This window comes from Falco rusticolus, chromosome 2 (assembly GCF_015220075.1).
Source record: "Falco rusticolus isolate bFalRus1 chromosome 2, bFalRus1.pri, whole genome shotgun sequence".
Taxonomy (NCBI): Eukaryota; Metazoa; Chordata; class Aves; order Falconiformes; family Falconidae; genus Falco; species Falco rusticolus.
Genome location: NC_051188.1, coordinates 121,924,557 through 121,938,835, shown reverse-complemented (window position 1 = coordinate 121,938,835; position 14,279 = coordinate 121,924,557). Strand labels below are relative to the sequence as shown.

The window sequence follows — 14,279 nt, the reverse complement described above, 5'->3', positions numbered from 1 at the left end:
AGATTCTTACTGCTGAACATCAGAGCCAAAGGTTCATGGCTACCTATATGCCATGGCTTAACCAAATAAAAAATAGGCAGGTATTCCTCTAGCAAGGAAGGAGGAGTTGTTTCTCCAAACAGCAGAATGGCTATCAGCGATGCTTACACTAACTCTCTTTTGTTTGACTGTGAGGGACACCTAAATTAATTCTAAGTTAATTCTGTGTTAGGTCAAGAAACCTGCTTGGATTTTCAGATGTCAGTGGAAATCATGTATTCTTAATAGAAATGTTTCTGATGTGCTTTGTGGAAGGCTTCTTTAACCATGTTAAGGAAAGAGATTATCTGTTGTATGTAATTATAACCCACAGGCTCAGGGTTTGAGATGATTATTTTTCAGGTCTGAGCCTTATTCCCTGAAAATTGTGCAAAATTCTCAATAAATTAAATAACAAGGCTGCCTAGATCCTGTAGAAACAAGGTCTTTAAAAGACTGTACTTCCAAGTTGTGCTAGGAAAGTCATCCAGGGACTAATGTTTTCAAAAGATGTGTTTGCAGCTTTGTGAGCTCCAAAAACCTTTGAGGAATACTTTGAGCCAGTGCCTACTGGACACAGGGTGCAATTTTTGTTATGAGTCAGAGCGCTTTACTGCTAAAGGAATACTAAATGGCAAAGTGCTTCTAGCTGAGAAGCAGCCATACCAGCAACTCTGAGCAATGTGCTGGGATAGTAAGCCCTGCCCGTACACACACACATAAGCATGTGCATAGAAATTATATAGTAAGAATTAAAATAAAGAAATTAAAAACTCCCAAGTCAACTTTGCTGGTATTACTGTGTCTATATGAGCAGCTTGTGGTGGTGTAATTTTTGTTTCACGCTGCTGACTGACAGGACCCCAGAACACAGAAGCTTAATAGCAGGCAAAGGAAGAAGCACTTGGAGGAAAGCTGGGCTATGAACAGAGGGGAACGTGTGAAGGAATTAAATGAGGTACCAGAGATTTAGCAGCTGTCTGCTTGAAATTGATGGGTAATCCAATTTCTTCCATCTTCATTGATTTAAGCTTTAATAATAAATCAGCAGTGACAGTACTAGACAGAAGTCTAAGAGCTTTTATAATCTCTGCAATTCTATGTCATTCATGTTTGCTCTTCCATTAGATACTATTTTCATTACAGGTTTTTGAAAGTAACATTTCAGAGAGGGGAAGTAAGGCAAACTTATGGAGAGTTTTCATCTCTCCTTTTAAGACATAGTGGGCAAAATGTACAGACTACTGCCACACGACAATGCCATTGCTTTTAAATGCAGATTTGGATGTATTAGTTTCAAATATTAACTATAGGAAAAAACTATCACTCTCCTATTTTTCTTCTTTTCAACCTAAAAGGCAGCACCAGTAATCAAAATCACCAAGAAATTTTACAAAACCCACCTCAGTACCTCTCTTCTTTTGGCAATTCTGTTTTTCTTGCCTATCTAGGCTCTAGACTGGATTATCTCCTAATGTGTATACAAATCTCATAAAGCACCATTGAGAACTGCTGTTAAATTCTACCCATGCCTCTCCTCTTCCTGAATTCCTTCTTATTTTATCTTTCTTCTATCATTAATAGCTATACCTTGTTTTGTCCTTTATTGTACATATATCTATTCCCCAAATGATGCAGAGTGTCCATTGAAAATTATTTACTTTTTTGATATTGTAATAATGATTACATGACATTATGTATTTGGTTTGGAAATAAGTCTTCATCTTGATTAAATGTGACACCTGAAATGAACTCATCTTCAAAGGACTAAGCCATGACAAATCATCCAGAGGAAAGGGAGAGGTTTGTGCTTTCCTTCATTTGCAGTCATCAGTATATTGTGACCATACAACACTCCTGTGGCATTCATAATGCAGTGATAACTGTTATGGAGGAGAAGAAAAACCTACTTATTTTTCATTTGGAAATACAAAATTATTAACACAATATTGTTGAAGAATTTTCCTGGCTAGTTTTCCCTTGGCTGCCTCAGGCTAAAAATGACTGTTGAAGTTTAATATTTTACGAATTGTCCTGACTACAAAGGCCTAGTAATTCTCCTTGGGAGGATCTGTGACACAGATAAAATGCAGAAATATGAATGGACATGATGGAAAACTATATGCAGTAGTGACTGTAACTTTGAAAAACTTGTGTCCCCTTAGTTCCTGTGCATCAATTACACTGGTAAATACCAAATGTTTAAAGTAAAAAAAAAAAAAAAAAAAAAAAAAAGTATTTCCTAGAGTTCAGTAATTCAGACCTCCACAGTTGTAAAGAAAAACCTGACATGATCTGGAACAGATTTTTCTCAAGTGACTCAATTAACCACTTCCATGTGACAAGTAGCAACATGAGAAGCTTGTGAAATTCAACAGCTGGGGAACTGGTCACTTGTGCAGACAGGCAATATGACATATATAGATAATCTCATTAATTCTTAATGAGAACTATAACCTGTATAAAGTTTGCTAGTTGTTAAATACTTTTAAATGGATCTCAACCTGTATATACCCAGACATATATATCCATATATCCAGACATATATCCATGCAGTAGACTATAGCCTGTTTTTCTTAATCAAGCAAAACTACAACAAGAATTTTGCTCAATTTAGAACTGAAGAATTTGGCTGAGTTTTATTCAGTTCCTGGCAGTAGGAAAAATTGATCTTTCCAACATTAAGTGCCAGTGCAAAACATTTTGGCAAGGAATGAATGTCAACTTAGATCTATGAAATTCCCATTTTCAGGCAGTAAAATTAGAATTGCTTTGGTTTGTATTAGCTGAAACATACTCAAACCCTGGCCTGCTGTTGTGTAGCTAAGTAAACAGGTATCCAGTGCTGGCCCAGATTCTGTCCTCAGTTGTAGTGATATTTTGAATGTAGTGGAGGTAATTCCTATTTATAAGCAGAATAGCCAGTATCACTGAGTCCTAACTTTTCTGTGTTCATTTTATTGATATTGATATTCTGGTGTAGAAATGATCACAGTGGTTAAATGTATCTGGCTTGAAGTGGACTGCAGTGATTGTTATGGAGTCCATTTTACTGCATCTTATCTTGCTAATGATTACATTTAATGGGATATCACAGATGAACAGCTTTATTTGCCTAGCCCCTTTGAGCTCAAAGGAAAATTTCCAAAGATGGAAGAGTTGGAAGATAAGTGGGCGTGTTGCTTTCCTTTTATTTTTTTTAAAATAAATGTTTTTCTTATCATTCTTTTCATCTATTCAAAACTATCCCAAATTCTTCCTGGAAATTGGGCTGGAGATGTCATGAGAACAGACATTATTTCATATATATATCTTTTTTTTTTAACTGGCGACAAAGATCCCATTTAATTAAATGAAAGCAGGCTTTGGATGTCTCTGTTGATGCACAGTCCTACAGGCAGCTGGGGTATGAAGGAAGAACCTGTAAAGTAAACCTATCTATTAAATTAAAAGGACACACTTATGTTCAGACTTGACTATTGTTTTACAAGGAACTCCTGAGAAAACATGCATGTGGATCCCATTTCCTGCAGAAGTTTGCTTTAAACACTCATGTAATCAACATAGAATTCTTCAAAGATTCCTTAGCTCAGCTAGAAGGAGGGCTGTAAATGTTCTGCTCATACCCTTCACCATGGCTTTGCTAATGCTATCAGGCAACATGCTTCATACCTGTGGAAAAGGCTACTTCTTTTTGGCCTGCTTTGGAGCTCTATAGGCCAAGTGTCAGCACTGCAATCAGGTCTATAAATCTTCTAGATTATTTGTTGCTGGAGTTGCTTTTGCCATTATGATGAAGAAATAATTGGGTTGCAGAACTCCACCAGTACATATGAAGCTCACTGAATTTTATTCTCTAACAAAAGCATTATTTTGTAAATGGGAAACAAAGTATAAACCTAAGAGAATACATATGTTTTTGATATTTTAATCCATTTAATTGTATCATTAGTTTTGCCAAATAACATGACATGGACAAGTTAGATATTAGCCTTTTTTATAATTTAACCAATGTGATCACATATACTGTGTGCTGGCTACACACACTATTATGTTTGATCTTTGTCCAACCACAGAAAATTGGTGCAAAAAAAAGTATGGGAGGACCCTGGGCTTCCAAATGTGTTAAATTCATTACAAAGACATTTTAAACTTACTCATTGTTCAGTCTTGTTCACTCTTGGTGATGATGCCTCACTGACTAAAATTAATAATCCTAAACTGAATTGTTTTGTAAAGGAATTCAGTGGTGCCATCTTTTTTTTTTTCTTGTAATTAAAATATAGATGATTCTCAAGAAAAACACAACTTGAAGGTTACCACATTTTAAAATGCACATCTATGGCCTTGCTCAGCTGTGTGCTGCCAAAGCATGCACATTGGAAATGAACTGAGATGGCAGTATCCAGGTCCAGAAAAGCCATCATTTTTTACTGCAGATATAACACAGACTTCCACAGTTGCTATCTCTGAATGTGGGGCTGATGCTCTAAATCAGAATGGTGAAACAGGCACATGCTGAATGTTTACTGTTCTCATAAGATATTCTTTCTTTTCTACAGTGCCAGAGGGGGAGGGAGTTAGGCAATGATAATTGTGAAATAATATTCCTGCCTCCTATGAGGACATGCTGCCCCTAGAGAACTAAGGAAATGTCTGGCTTATGCTTTTCCCAATGAATTCCTAAGAACAGACTTAGACACACTAGTATCTCTGAAAAAGGCCAAAGGCAAATTATAAACTGTCTGGTACTGCTGAGTTAAATAATGGCTTGGCCCCTGGCTCTAAGATAAACTCCTGCGTTGGACTTGGATCCTGTCTGCTTACTCACATTGGTAAGGGGGTGGCAAAATTCTGGTTGCAAGTCCTGATCTGGTACATCTGGACACCATCACTCAAGCAGCAGGCTCAAGTTTTAAAAGAACTAGAGATTTTTAAGCATGTGTGTGAAGTTGTTCAAAACTATCTCTATGACCTCAGGCAAGTTCTTACAGCACTGGTTTTTTCATTCCTAGGGAAAAGGCAGGCCTGCTCCACCATCCTTACTCCCTCTCTGCACGTGTATGTATTGCTTGCTCACTTCCGAGTTCCTACCTCTTTTCCTTTTTTGTTATTTTACATGTTCTAACCCCTGCTCACAAGTTTCTTCCACCTTGAGCATTATAATTTTTACTGGAGAAGGAAAGGAGCAATGAAGAGAAGGAAACCAACAGGCAGTGGAGTTTCTTGTAGTGTCTTAAGGTCCCGCAGCTCACACATCTCATTTAGGACACATCTGGACTTCAGGACTCCAGTCAAAGTCTACAGTGCAGAAACAGAAATAACTTGGCAAGCCACCCTGTGGTGAGCATCAAGATGGTGCAGCCTGACTGGCTAGTGATACCCATGATACCTGGTTTAAAGTTAAATCTTTGATACCTCTGCAAAACATTGTAGATGCTTCTGGGACTGCTGTATAGGTATTGCCATGCTTTGCTGTATCTTCTTCAGTTCTTCATTTGCAAAATGGATCTGGAACGCCTTAGCTCTTAATGATGCTGTAATAAGTACGTTGATCATTTTGGTGAGGACTATACTAAGTCATCAGTCTTATCTTTCTCATGCTCATGAATGTGTAACACACTAATTTATGAAGAGAAGAAATTTTTGGTGGCAGTTATATGTACTACGTTGTTTCTCACAGTCTCCAGTTCCTGCAGTTGATTGTTTACAGGTCTCACTGAACCTTTTAACTTTAAATAAAGCCACACAGAGACCACAAGTCAGTCTTGATAAGCAGATGCATTTATTCAGGCTCTCTTCAGAGCTATGAGACCCTAAAGAATAGTTTCCTGAAAATATACTTGTCAAGAAGATGATCACTCAAGATAAACAATATAGCGGAGGCCAAAAAAGAAATTAAAACAGGACACCCCACCCCCACCCTGCCATCGTCTGCTTAAGTAAAACCAGATGGATTTGTCTTTGAGGTCCCCAGGACTGGAGCTGCTTTTTTTTTTTCATGCTAGGTGCCATATTTTGCATGCTTTTTTTTCCTGGCTTTGCTTTTTTATATATCATAGTGTCTAAAGCAATTATTCACGTCAGTTATTCTACTTCATCCATGCAAATTAGAACTGTAGTTGCAGTTAATATGAAACTGTAGGCACTATCCCCAGTTTTTCTTAAATCCACACTGTATTACTTAAGTTCTGTGTGCTATTGCTGCTTCTGAATTCACTGCTTGGTCAGAGTAAATGCGATACATTAACTCTGTTTTAACCCCCATACAAGCATCCTCCCTAGGCCTTTAATTACAACAGCTTTCAAGAACTTTTGCCTTCGCTGTCTGTGATGCCATTATGAGATAGACTAGTAATCTAAAATTAAAGGGATGACACATTTCATCTTGACATTATTCTTTATCCTGGATTACATCAACATTTTGTCAGTTTTGGAGCCACCTGAAATTGCTTGCTTCTGTCAGGTATCTACTTCACTCCAGTTTTAAAACCACCAGAGCAACTGTCTTTTCCAGAAATACTTCAGTCCTAGAAAAGTGCATGCTTCACTTAAAACAAAACAAACCCAAACCAAGCTAAAGCCTGTAAGAAATGGATCTTACTGGAAGGAAATGTTACAACAACCCTATACATTTTGAGAAAGGAATAAAGTTTTAGGCTCTGATACTCATCTCCAAGTAGAAAAAGAATCAGAACTTTAGAAGAATCTTCCTTTGTGTCAATGGCATTGTCCCAGTGTACAATTGGAATACCATGGTGGAGCAGATATAACAACTGCTTCTTGTTTGTAGCTAGTCCGTCTCCTGAGAAACAGTGGAGGAACCTTCCTTACTGCCAGCTTTCAAGTACAGCATTTGGTGAGACTGTAAAAGTCTTGGGGAGAAGGAGGTGAAGAGGGTAAAGAAGCACTGACCAAAAATTGCTCGAGCCTGCTGCAGATTAGTCCATTAAAAAGAGAAAAAAGCATAATAATGTCTGGAGCAATTGTTTGGTTTCATTTCAGTTTTAATCACATAAGTCCCTGTCATGCTGTAAGCAGCCCAGCTTGCTGAAGGAAGAAAGAAAACAAAACAGGGCATGACTGGGGTAAAACGCATGGGGAAGGCCATGTCTTCTGCATGCACTGCCATCCTGCCATACGCTGTTTCCAGTGATGAGCTGGGTGGGGAAGGGATGCTGCCATCCTTGTGTCTTCATCCATTCAGTTGCTGGTGCCTTTACTTCCACCCTCTCCCAGTGTGGCAGAGCAAGCCAGCCTGGGGCCTGCTGTCCCAGGGACTGCTCCAGCCCCTGTGGATTAGCCCTTTGCTGCTAGGGGACTGGGAGAAGGACTTCTACCACCCTCTATGGCCCCCGCCTTCGGGCTCAGCTGCTCAGGCTGTAACCTGCTTTTGGAGCTCACCTGTTATGACTTAATGACTAGGTAGTGCTAATGACTGAAAAAAACAGCTGAAAAGGAGCCTCTGAAAGCAGTGGAAAGGCTGGTACTTGCAGTTATATAAAGGAAATACTGCTACTCCTAAGGGAAAGGTACTACTTCTACAGCTATAACCTAAGACGTTTTTCTCTTTAGCACCAAAGCCACACACTGGTATTCAGCTAGGCTTAATGCAAACACTGCACTGGGTAATGCAGGGATAGTCGGCTCCTACGAGCACTTGTGGCTTTGTAAGCTTTGTTTTTATCAGATTCCCTACTGCTGTCTTTGGTAGACAAAATGGGCTTTATATTTAAAAACAATCTTATATAATTTTTCTAATTCCAGAAACAGTCAGTGTAGCTCATTTTTGGCAATAATCAAAAGAGAATTAGATGTTTATGTATCCTTATTTGTAACTAGGATGAAAAATGGATCGTTAGCAAGTGTATTTATAAAATGAAGCACACTTTATGTCAAATGGTGTAGCAGTGCATCTGAAGATCAAGTGCTTCTTATCGATATATTTAAATAGTGACTATGGCCCATTCAAATGTCTGTCGGAGCAACTTTTGGTCAGTATGGATACTATAGGGTTATCACGGGAAATCCTCGAGAGCAGACACTTCTCGCTACTGAAGCTGCCCTGTAGGTGGCGTGCACCATCCACTCAGCACAGGCACTGGCCCAACACTCTGCTTGCATTTTTTTAAAAAAAGCAAAGTAACAAAATCGTGTTCACATAGGTGTCCTTTATATAGGTGCTACTACCCGTGTTGATGAGAACTCTCATCTCATGATAAAGACATTTCTTTCTGCTAAAGGTAAAGCCTTATCTTAAAACACTGTGCTCACCTGCGTCTTTGAATGAGGAGGGTCCTCTCTTCTCCCACATTTAACAGACAGCTTGTTACAAACAGCGTATTCCTGCTATTGGCCAGGGCAAATATGATATAAGCTACACGGTGAGCAAATACCTTTTCTTTCAGTCCTTTCTGGCTTCCAGTCTTTTAGTTTGCGTTTAAGGTTTTCAAACAGTACCTCTTGTTTGTCAAAAGACAAGGGACTTTTGTTTTCTAACTATCCTAGAAGTGCATCATGTTGGAATGTGCTTTGCTCTGAACACATCAAAACCTGCAGATTTTTCTGCTGGTAGGTAGAAAATGGTGGGCACCCACCCTTTGATCTTCATTCTTCTACATTTAGGGAAGAAAGGGAATTAATTTTGTGCGCCTGCAGTTCCTATGCAGTTATAGCTCCCCTTCAGGGATCATATTCGTTCCTGGCTAGGTTTAATTGCATGTGACATGGTGTTTGCACTTCTCCACCTGACCATGGTAGGAGGTAACATGTACACTCATGCATCTCTTCTGCTACATTCAGCACTACTAAACCTCAGAGCAAAACTGTCCATGTCTAGGTAAAAAGTGAGGGGAGAGAGGAAATTAAAAGGAGAAGGAATTCAAAGAAGGATTGTCTGGAGAGAACTTCTATCTTCAGCTCTTCACAACCACTGAATATTTGTGCAAATAACTACTACACTTTTAAGCCAGGTAGGCTGGACATCAGGTTTCAGGTACAGTAAAGAAAATTTAATGAAGGGGCCGAACAACAAAATATGTTTTGTATCTCAGGATACAAAAATATCTTTCTTAAGAAGGACATGAAGGAATGTGTTACACAGCAGCTGGAACAGGTATTCTGGCTGAGCTTGAAGGACAAGGTGTGCAAAGTATCCAAGCATCTAAGACTGGAAATAGATCCCCCATGGCATTGTCAGGTATGCCAATGGGAGTTACAGGGAAATCTCACTAGGTACCTCTCAGCACCTATAGGCACAACACGGGCTCGTGTGGCACTTATAGTATACACAACGAACTCCTAATATATGATCGTGCTGAAATACACCAGGGGTTGGAAAGCTAGGAACACAAAGACAAATCTCATCTGGAACATTGAAAGAATACACTCTGCAAAAAATCTAGCCAATACCTGGCTCACCTACTGTTCTATCTTTACTATTTAATCCCATTCACCTCCTAAGATATCTCTGAATATTCTGAGCCCAGGAGAGACGCACCGAAAGGTAAGATTAATACAAAAGGCTTTTTCTTGTTTGTTGGTTCAGCAGTAGAGGCTTGTATACTGGAAGTAGTTATTTCACAAAAAGCAGTGGTTGCATTCACTTCTTAGGTACACAGGTAATAAAACCTCTTTTTTGGATTTCTGAGGTTACATACCTCCAGGAAAACAGTCTCCACTTGGTTTAAATTTACTTGAGTACAGGGAATAAAAATGTCATTGTCTGTGTTGCAGAGGCTAGAACTAAACCTTTCCTAAAGGAGATGTTATAATAATATCCAGAGGATAGAATGAATTCACTGCAGGCAAAAATTATAATTAAAATAATAATAATAAAAAAGTCAGACTCCTCAAAGTCTCCTTTAGCTCAACTACAGACTGTAGGAGATTTCTCATAAGCATTTGATATTTTAATGTGACTGTATGTTGGTTGGGAAAAGAGAAACATAACCTGTTAAGCATTAGCATTTTAGGACCCTCCTTCATCATGCTAAATTCAATACTGCATTTTGACAAGAAAACTGTAGGCCACTTGTCTTAATTGAAGCTGGGTAAGCCTTTTAGCTTATCAAATGTCACATGAAAAAATACCAGGCAAGCTGGAGCTGAGTAAGTGTTAAAGCTTTGTTATTATGGTGTGTCCTCAAATAATCATAGAACGCCAAATACATAGCTCCCATGTTCCTTCAGGCTGAGCAGGGATGCCAAGTATCGAGAACTGGAAGCTGTCTATCAGGGATTTTTTATTTGTTTGATACTGTGCAGACAGCAGAGACAAAATACCAAAAATGCTTGAAATCCTTATAACCTTTCACTGCAAACTGTGAACTTTGTCCGCTAAACTCAAATTTCTATTTACACTGTCAGCACAGGCTCCATGCTGTTGCCTTTTCTTTGCCTTTCCAGTCTGTCATGTGTCTAGGGACAGCTTTACAAACACTGCACCGGAGGAAGAACGACCTGCACACATTCCAGACCTTTTGCAGGTTCAAAATACTAAGTCTCCATGTTGTGGATTGTTTAAAAATAGCTGTAATGCAAGCAAAGTAGCATGACATATGCTGTTTGCACCCAAAGCAAGTATTCTTCAGAAAGCCTTAGCTTTGCCATCAGCTGGCATGCCTCACATTCCCACATTGTGCACGGACACTATGCTGCTGCATAGCTGATCCTGTTCGCACCATTCCCCATTTACATCAGGAATACACAGGTGATGACAGAGTAAATTGTCCAAAAATGGATTCAGTAAACTACTGCATCAGCTTCTCAACTAAAATATCCCTGACTTCAGCATTGTGCTCCAGCATTCATCCAGCCCTTGTAAACCATGAGCTAGACTCCTGTAGTGAACAAGTACAGGGGAAAGTTCAGCTGTATAAAGTAGAAATTGTGAGAGTGAGTAGATTGAGTAGAAAAGTGAGGGTGAGTGAGCGCTGGCACAGGTTGCCCAGGGAGGCTATGGAGTCTCCATCCTTGGAGATAATTCAAAAACCATGTGGACATGGTCCTGGGCAACTGGTCTGTGTCCCTGCTTGAACAGAGGGTTGGACAAGATAACCTTCAGAGATGCCTTCCAACCTGAACTGTTCTGTGATTCTATGAAACTGTTCCTATGCAAAACTACTCTGAACTGTTAATATTCAACAGTATTTGCATAACTTTTTCAACTGAAAAAGGATATCCTTAACCTGTTACTTAAATAAACAACTGCACTGAACTCCTTTGCAACTAAATAGGTTGAATTACGTAACAAATATTTTTGCTGAACTATCATTATTAGCTGGGTAATTCTTCTGACTGTATTTCGAGTTTAATTTCATTCTGTGGTAGCATTCCCTAACTTTACAAGACAAAGGTATTAATAGAGTTCTGTGCCTGAACTCTTCAGGATCTAGAAAATTGTCTTGAAAGGCAACATTTCCAGAGAGATTCCTGCACTATATTTCCTAAAGGAACTCTGTGAGTTCACTAGGAACCATTGTGTTGATAAATTATGTAATCGAGGCTTTTGAAGGAAGACTATTCACTTAGTGCTACTTTTCCCTGAGCATGAAAGCTACAGAAAATGTGTGGAAAATGATTGCAAAGAGATGACCACAGCTATATGCTCTATGTTGTTGCTGCTAATGAGATATCTGTTAATAAACTGTATGCTTCATCATATAAACAGGAGGATTTAAACAGGGAAACAAAGAATTGAATGAGTAGCAGGTCCTTCAGGTCTGTGCTTTGCACAGCCTGGAATCATAAACTTGTCATCATAGTTACTAACAGCAAGCAGGAGGTATCCATGGAATATCCTCAATTCTAATGATCTGTGGAGGCAAGTTAATCTCCTTTTTCTGTGTTCTTCTGTACTAGAGCTTATGTGTCAATTATCTCTACTAAAGCCCTAAACAAGCCCCTCTTCTTCAAAACACAGACAAAAGCAACCATTGGGTTTATTCACAATAAAGCTTGGATTAGTTAACGAAACCACATTCACCAACAGGAAAGGAGAAGTAAATTTCTAAGCTATTGAATAACACTGTTATGTTTGGAAAGGCTTTTTCTTTTGTAACTCCCATTTAATTTCTTCCCATCCTGAGCTGCTGAGAGGAATCTGAAGCTAGGTTTTCATGTGTGACTACAGGAGTCCAGCAACTGACTCCTGTTTAAAATCAATGGTCCTGGAAATGTAAGGTAACACTTCCATAAACACGTGAGTAATTTGAGGTTTAAGTTCCATTAAAAATCACCTAGTACCTCCAGCTCCCCAAACCAGAGACAGGGAAAAGGCAGACTGGTAAACTAATCCTTATTATCAGATAATCAGGGATTGAATGAAGGAACATAAACCACAAGAAAATGTGGAGGAAACTGAGGACTGAGAAGATGACTATGTTAAAGAAGTTTGTACACTGAAAGGCATAAAAGAGAGTTCAACAGGAAAAGGGATAGACAGAAAAAGTATTGGACTATATAAACTGAAATATTACTTTCAGTTGCTTAGTTTTAATTTGATTTTGAGATACAACCTCAGTAAACCTACATAAAATTGTATAACTTTATCACCTGACTCAGTGTCTCTGAATTCAGCACATTTTTTTTGTTCTGTTTTCTGATTAGATTAAAAAGTGTCTGAAGTTAAATGTGCGTTCTGATAACCTTTCTGAATAGTTTTGCTTTCTTCATTTCAATTGTCATTTTTCAGTTTAAAAATATTAAAATACCACATTTGGGTGGGTAGTGACTACCATGACACTGTGTAGAAAACCAAAGCAATTTGAAGCAAGCTAGACATTGAGTACATTTTTTAAATACCTTATTGCTTAAATAAAATAAACTTAAATCTTTTAGTCTAGCAATTACTTTCAGATGTTTGATTGTTTATCTTTAAGGAACTGTCACATCAACCATTTAGAACTGACAAGTTCTAAATCTGACAAGTTCTATTTTGATATCTTCACAAGTTTTCTCTAACATCTGCTCCCTGCCTTAGGTTGGGAACTACATACTCATCTTCATTGTCTCTTGTATTTATTTAAATTTTGCTGTATTTTATTTTATTAGAGAAAAAACTTAGCAGAGCTGTTTGTGGCAAGATTTAGTTACAGGAAACCCAAAAGCTAAGTCCCAGTTTCAGCTGAGACAATTAGACTGTTGATTTTGGTAGCAGCTCAGGACTTCTATTGGACCCAAATGCCTTTCAAGTCTATCTGCCAGTTGATGCTCAAGTCTGAAAATTTTCTGTATCCTTGCTACAGATAAAGGGCTTTGTTTCCTTTTAATTTGAGGGATATTTCTATTCAGACCTGAATGTTTTGCTGAAATTCTTCTCTATTCACTGGAATAGATTAAAAAGAAAAGGAAGTAACATTTTCCAGAACTTTCAACCCTTTTTTTCAGGCTTTTTTCTCCCTTACTTCTCTATTCCTTGATACTTGTGAATTTTTGAGGGCAGTGTTTTCCTCAAAGCAATTCTGCCATGCATGAAAAGTAGCAGGTGCTAATTTGTAATGCTTAGCTGAACTGTTGCTTTTTTCTCTCTAGTAAGTATGTTTAATAGCTCATATTACTGTTTCACCTGCTGTAGGTAAAGGACTCTGTAATACTGAACATGTGTATACTGAATTTATCTATATTATATAACACAAGATCATTATTAAAAGGTTTGAAGAAATTGCAAAGAAAAAAAAGCAGTGTTCTTATACAGTCTTTTCATCAACTGACATAGAAACTTTGCAGCTGAGTTATCAAAGTCCACTGCCATTCTTGGATGGATGTTTTATTGCTAGGTGGATTGGGCTCTAAAACTTTCTTATGGATGCCCTGGAAGAATGTAAATACTAGCTGGGGAGTGTTTTAGTCTCTATTAATATTTTGTGGGCTGGAGCCTTGGGCTATACAATTTTTTATTTATTTCCTTGTTTTTACTCAGACTTTTATAACACCTGACATAGGGCAGGTCACAGCAGCCGATGCCGGGTGAAATGGTTACCAGGGACAGCTCCGGCAGCGGACACTGCCAGAGATCGTAATACCCTGGCACTGCACCAGTCCACCCCAGTGCCTGGAGAAATTCAGTGGGTTTGCAGAGTGGGGTCTCTCTTGCCAGGGCTCATGCTCCAGACGAGTGTTTGTAAAGTCATGTTTATGTGAGTCTACTGCTTTCATTTTAGACAAATTGTGTAGGATTTCTCTGCAAGAGAGAAACACAATTGAATGTAGCATTCATCCTCCTTAAAAGATGTTCAGAAAGTCTGAGGAATTTGCGTGAT

At 38.5% G+C, this 14,279-nt stretch overlaps 1 protein-coding gene across 2 annotated transcripts in view; it reads right to left on the bottom strand.

The window, feature by feature from the left end:
* The window catches only part of COL8A1 (collagen type VIII alpha 1 chain), a 102,107-nt gene that overhangs the window by 29,427 nt on the left and 58,401 nt on the right, over positions 1–14,279 (bottom strand). The window lies entirely within an intron of this gene.